At 35.2% G+C, this 7,147-nt stretch overlaps 1 non-coding gene across 1 annotated transcript; it reads left to right on the top strand.

Moving 5' to 3' along the window:
- The first annotated feature begins 4,082 nt into the window (after window positions 1–4,082).
- On the top strand, window positions 4,083–4,189 carry LOC128032635 (small nucleolar RNA R71). Its single transcript, XR_008188883.1, has one exon. It is a non-coding gene; the product is annotated as a small nucleolar RNA R71 (small nucleolar RNA).
- Window positions 4,190–7,147: the final 2,958 nt, after the last annotated feature.

The raw sequence follows: 7,147 nt of genomic DNA, 5'->3' as shown, positions 1-7,147 counted from the left end.
AATAATAGCTCTTGGTGTCCCAAATCGTTTAAACACATGCTTATGTAGGAATCACATGACTACCTTAGCATCATTTGTAGGGTATGCTTAAGCTTCAACCCACTTGGATACATAGTCCACAAAAACTAAGATGTATTTGTTCCCATATGAAGAAGGAAACGAGCCTAAGAAGTCAATGCCCCATACGTCGAACAATTCAATCTCCAAAATGTTTGTTAAGGGCATCTCATTCCTCTTTGATATATTTCCAATCATTTGGCATTTATCACAGTTCTTCACATAAGCATAAGTATCTTTAAATAGTGTAGGCCAAAAGAGCCTGCTTGCAAAATCTTTGCTGTAGGACGTGAACCACCAAAGTGTCCCCCACTTGGAGATTAATGGCAATGATACAAGATCTTAGCAATCTCCCTTTCAGCTACACACTTTCGGATTATATTATATGCACATTGTTTAAACAAAAGCAGATCCTCCTAAAGATAATACCTACTATCATGAATGAATTTTTTTACTTTGTTGGTATGTCATTTCTCGAGGAATTGTTCCACATGCAAGATAATTGTCAAAATCAGCAAACCAGGGTATTTCATGAATTCGGTTTACCTCAAATAAGTGTTCATTGGGAAATTCTTGTTGATAGGGACACATGACTGAGTTACCTCATCTTGCTCCAACCTCGATAGATGATCAGCTATTTGATCTTTGACACCTTTTCTGTCTTGGATCTCAAGGTCAAATTCTTGGAGTAAAAGTATCCAACAAATTAGCCTTGGCTTTGCATCTTTCTTCGTGAGCAAGTATTTAATGGCCGTATGGTCAGTAAATACTATAACTTTGGTACCTATAAGATATGAGTGAAATTTGTGAAATGTAAAAACTATAGGGAAGGGTTCCTTTTCGATTACCATATAATTACATTGGGCTCCATTCAAAGTTCTACTTGCATAGTAAATAGGGTGAAACACTTTATTTCTTCTTTGACCCATCACAGCTCCAACAACATAGTCACTTGCATCGCATATCAACTCAAAAGGTGAGTTCCAATCAGGTGTAACGATTATTGGGGCTGAGATTAACCACTTCTTTAGCTCTTCAAAAGCTTCTAAACATGCTTTGTTGAAATAAAACACTGTATCTTTCTCTATCAATAAACACAATGGTTTAGAAATTTTTGAAAAATCTTTGATAAACCTTCGATAAAAACCGGCATGGCCTAAGAAACTTTGCATTCCTTTCACATTTATTGGGGCCGGTAATCTTTCAATTACGTGTACCTTTGCTTTATCAACTTCAATTCCTTTTTTTTGAGATCTTAGACAATCCTTTCCTTGACCATAAAATGACATTTTTCCCAATTAAGGACAAGATTCGTCTCTTCGCATCTTTTCAGTACCTTAGCCAAATTACTCAAACAGATATCATAAGTGTTACCAAAAAAAGAAAAATCATCCATGAAAACCTTAACAAAATTTTCAACCATATCAGTAAATATTACCATCATGTATCATTGAAAAGTTACTGGTGCATTGCATAAACAAAAAGGCATTCGCCTAAAAGCAAACGTATCGTATGGACAAGTAAAGGTTGTTTTATGTTGGTCTTCCGGGGCTACAACTATATGGTTATATCCTACATAGCCATCTAAAAGAAAATAGAATTCATTACCTGCCAGTCGATCTAACATCTGATCCATAAAAGGCAACGAAAAATGGTCCTTCTGAGTGGCTTTGTTCAACTTTCTGTAATCAATACAGATTCTCCAACTAGTAACAGTTCTTGTTGGAATTAACTCGTTACGCTCATTTTCAACAATCCTGATTCCACCTTTCTTCGGCACACACTGCACCGGACTTACCCACGAACTATTTGAAATAGAATAGATGATTCCTGCATCTAACCATTTGATCACTTCCTTTCTCACAACTTTTTTCATAATTGGATTGAGCCTTCTTTGCCCATCAATTCGAGCTCTTTCACCTTCTTCTAAAATGATTTTATGTATGCAAAAAGAATGGCTTATACCTCAAATATCAGCTATGGTGCAACCAACTGCTTTTTAAATTTTTTTAGAACAGCAATTAGTTGCTCCTCTTGATCTTTCGTCAGTCCACTGAAATAATCACAGGCAAAGTAGAACAATCACCTAAATAAACGTATTTCAAATGGGAAGGAAGTACCTTTAGTTTGAGTTTAGGTGGTTCTTCAATTGACAACTTGCGTTGCACAAATTCTCTGACTTCTAACTCTAATAGTTGAAAATGTGTGGATTGAATAAAATTTCCCAAATTGGCTTCCATCAAAGAAATGTTTTCCTCACCTTCTTCATCCTCATCTAAGGCTTTCTCCAATGGATCTTCTTTAAAATTTCTTTCCATAAAAACCAAGGTTTCTATCTCTTCCATAACTGAACACTCCTCTGTCGGACCGGGAAATTTCATTGCTTTAAGAATGTTAAAGGTTACTTGATTCTTTTGAACTCGTATGGTAAGTTCTCCTTTCTGTACATCAATTAACGTTCTTCTCATGGCTAAGAAAGGTCTCCCAAGGATGATTGGCACTTCCTTGTCTGCTTCAAAATCTATGACAATGAAATCAGCAGGAAAAGCAAATTTATCGAATCTTACCAAAACATCCTCGATCTTTCCTTCGGGATATGCTAAAGATCGATCCGCTAGTTGAAGCGTCATAGTTGTTGGTCTTACTTCACCTATCTCTAACATCTTGAAAATAGACTTAGGAATCAAGTTGATACTTGCTCCTAAGTCACACAAAGCTTTACCACAATAAGATTCACCAATATTACAAGGTATAGTAAAGCTTCATAGATCTTTCAATTTTGGTGGTAATTTGTTCTGCGAGAACACACTGCACTCCTTTGTCATGGCAACAGTCTCATACTCATTCAGTCGTTTCTTCTTGGATAGTATATCCTTCATAAACTTCACATAATTTGGCTTTTGTTCTAAAGCATCCACCAACGGAATATTGATGTGTAACTGCTTCAGAACATCCAAAAACTACTTGAATTGCACCTCCTGTTTCTGCTTATTGTGCTGCAATCTTTGCGAATATGGAGGTGGTGGAATTTTCGGTTGAACTGGACAACTTGTCTAAGTAGGTAAATTTGGATCCAAAGAAGATGTTAAAATATCTGAATTCACTAAGTCAGGGTTTACCTTGTCAGACTTTGCAGATTTTGGTTCCTTTGGTGTAGGAACTTCAACAGCTAGTTGATTCTTCTCAATGGGCTTATCTTTGACATCAATCAATCAGGGTTCTAGAATTTTACCACTTCGCAATGCCACTGCCTTGATATGTTCTTTACCCAAATTTCTTGGATTCTCAATATTGCTCGACAAGGTTGCTTGTGGTCTATTACATAGCTCCGTAGCTAACTGACCCATTTGGTTTTCCAAATTTTTCAGGGTTGCTACTTGGCTTTGGATCAAAGCGTCATTCTTTTCTATGTACGCTTTCAACAAGTTCTCCAAACTATTTGTGCCTCAACTTGAGGTGGTTTTAGAGCTTACTAATTAAACCCTTGAGATTGGTTGGGTCTTTGCTGCAATAATTTGTTGTTCGGTCCATTTCCTTGGTCACTCCAAGAAAAGTTTGGATTATTACGCCATAAAGGATTGTAGAAGTTGGAATGGGGTCCTTGTCCACTCCTATTTTGATATCGGTTCCCCACATAGTACACTGACTCGGGATTTGATGGACAATTCTCAAAAGAATGACCTTCCCCACAGTACACACAAGAAACTACTTCAAACGGACTTGGTGGCTGAGCTACAGAATTATTAGTACTATTAGCGGTTAACTGTTTGATCATAGAGGAAATAGACAATACCTGAGCTAATAATGAAGTGAGGGCGTCAACTTCATGAGCTCTGGCTACATGTCTTCCTGAAGCTGTTCGATTTGTTGGCCATTGATAGTTATTACTCGCGATCCTTTCGATGATCTCATAAGTGTCATTATAAGACTTAAAAAAAATTACACCATTCGCGAAAGCATCTACCATCAATCTTGTATGTGCATTAAGACCATTATAGAATGTCTCCAACTGGATATATTAAGGAATCCCATGATGAGGACACTTACGAAGTAACTCTTTGAATCGCTCCCAAGCCTCATACAAAGACTCGTCATCCAATTATTGGAAAGTTGTGATCTCGTTACTTAACTTAGAATTTTTGCTAGGTGGGAAATACTTAACCAAAAATCTCTCTGCTAATTCTTGCCATGTAGATATGAAACTTGGTGGCAATGAATTGAGCCATGCTCGTGCTTAATCTCCAACGAGTACGGAAACAACTTCAACCTTAGTGTGTCTTCAGTCACACCGACTATCTTGAATGAATCACTCACCTTCATAAATAATTGAAGGTGGAGATATGGATCTTCCGAGGGCATACCACTAAATTGGCCCACCGTTTGTAGCATTTGAAACATCACTGGTTTCAATTCGAACTGGTTTGCCTCAATATTTGGCCTTCTAATTTCTAGGTTTAACTCACTAAAAAGTGGCACAGCATATTGTCTGATGCATCGATCCCTTTCATCGGCAATGAGGATAGGATTTCTTACAAGATCGACTTCATTACCTTGGTCTTGATTCTGATTTCCAAGGTCCATCTCGACTTGTCTTTGAGCTGTTCGTTCACGTCTTCTTTGTCTCAAAGTTCACTCAATTTTAGGGTCTAAAGGGTGTAAATCGATAATTTGATCTATGCTCATAAACACCTGAAAAGAAAATCACAAAAATTAAAAACAATAAGTTAGTAATGTTACAAATAAATCAAATTGAAAATAAATAATTTCACAAAAAAATGACTATGGCAACAATTGACAATCCCCGGCAACGGCGCCAAAAACTTGTAACGCGTAGGTTTGTGCAAGTGTACACAGTCGTTATCAAGTAATAAGTAAGTTTTGAGTTATCGTCTCCACAGGGATTGTATTTGTGCTAAGTCACTTTATTTGTAAAATTATAAAAACACAGTATAGTTGAGAAGTGGTGATGAAAATATATTAAACTAAATGCAATGATCCCTAATGCAAATTATCTTAAGTATGCAAACTATATGAATGAAATAAATTTTAGTAAAATTAAACACAATTTGCAACAATTATAACATAAATAAACTAGGACAATTACTTTAATTAAACCCAATTTATTATCAACATGCTTAATAACATTCGAAAAAACATTCCATGGCAACTCAATCTTTCCTGAGTTTGGAAACGACATTAGGTCCTTTCGGAATCCTTTACTTAGTAAATATGTATTTTACTGATCCTTATTTACAAAGGGTTTCTTAGCATTCGTGTGAGGTAACAGGGGCGTGTCAGGTTTGAAACAATTTAATCACATCAATCTAAAAACTATGCAGATAACAGAGCTTGGTCAAAGTTGTTATGCAACCTTCAATTTAATCGAGCCAGGATCTAAATTGAGCATGCACATTTCAATTATGTGTCTATTAGCCATTGTTTGGTCAGGATCGCTCAGCTAATTCAGGTGCATTTCAATCACGTATGAACGAAATACAGACTTGATTTTAATTGAAAACATGATCGATTGAGGCATAAACATTATAAGCATGAATCAAATAAATATTATTTAATCAAAGCAATCATCCTAGCTTAAATAAAATTAAGCTAACATTGTTGTAAACAACAACAAAGAACACATAGCACATATCTTTATATTAAATTAAAGAAAAGGAAGATTAAACCCAATTCAGAGTGGTTGTCACCCAAGACTCTGACTGACGAGGCTCCTTCGTTCCTTTACTTTGCTCATTTGCTGATGGCTCTCCAAGGTGGCCGACCAAGGGTTCTTTAAGAGGCTTAATTGCTAAAATGTCTATGAAGAGATGATGCTAGGCGTGGGAATGGAAAAGGCTAAGAGAATTTAGAGAAATGAGAGAATGATGAATGATGAGAATTAATGAGGAATGACTGAGGGATGCTTGAGGGATGCTGAATGAAGGAATGAGAGGGTCTTATTTATAGGTGAGGAGAGGGATATAGTTTGCTAAAAATAGTGGATGTTAACCTCTTCAAATCTCCTCAAATTGCGGTTGTCCATGCTTAGTGGCTTTTGACTTGATTTTTTGCTTGATTTTTAAGCAATTTTGGATGCCACACAACTTAGGATTGAGACTCGGTCAATCGTAAATCTTCGGGCAAATCTCTAATTTCTTCAACACTGCAAGGACCTTGTGTAATTAAACCAAAGAATGGTTTAAATGGACAGCCATGTGTAGCCGAATATTGGCTTGATTTTGTCTCCAATTTGGACGGTTTTGTAATCCAGCAAGGCTATCAGACCTATCCAGAATAAATCAACAAGTTAGAGGACCAAAGAATAAAATTTATCCAATTTAATTAATTAATTAAAACCCAAATTATTAATGAAATATTTTAAAATGAATTATTAAATATAATTTTATAATTTTATAATATTATTTAATTTACTCATGCATGACCCACTTTATGTCTTAAAAAATATATATTCAAATTAATATAAAATAAGCCATTTATTGCATGCAAACTATATAATAAAGCATAAAATCACATTGTAATAATTTCTATGCCCTAATTTCATATTTTCACATATTTCATTAATTTATTAAACAATTAATGGAAACACGAAAATCTACACATTTTACATACCCTTTTAACTTAAAATCATACGATTCCGATAAAATTCTTGTCGAAAAATAATTAATTTTTACAAAAAAATTAAAGTGCGCTTAAAATATGAAAATATTGAATTTTAGTTAATTTTATAATTAATTTTGATGAATTTTGGTTATTTTCGACAGATTTGCACAAAGGGAGAAAAATGGCTCAGCAGACACTACTAGAAGCGCAAAACCAAGAAGCAATTTGATGTATCAAGGCGAACTAAATTTCAGCCTAAGACGGTCCAAAATTATACGTATTAATTCATAATATAATTAATTTTAATTTTTATCCAATTTAATTTGGGTTAATAAATTATTATTAATTAATTATGAAAAGGTGGTCCAATTGAACTGAACCGACCAAGAAATGGACAGCCCAAAAACCATCCCGAGAGCTGACCCAAATCATCTTATTAGCTGATTATTTAAGCTTGCAAATAGGCCCTTGA

This window comes from Gossypium raimondii, chromosome 1, assembly GCF_025698545.1.
Source record: "Gossypium raimondii isolate GPD5lz chromosome 1, ASM2569854v1, whole genome shotgun sequence".
In the NCBI taxonomy this organism is placed as follows: Eukaryota; Viridiplantae; Streptophyta; class Magnoliopsida; order Malvales; family Malvaceae; genus Gossypium; species Gossypium raimondii.
The sequence above is the reverse complement of the archived record's forward strand: the minus strand, read 5'-3'. Positions and strand labels throughout refer to the sequence as shown.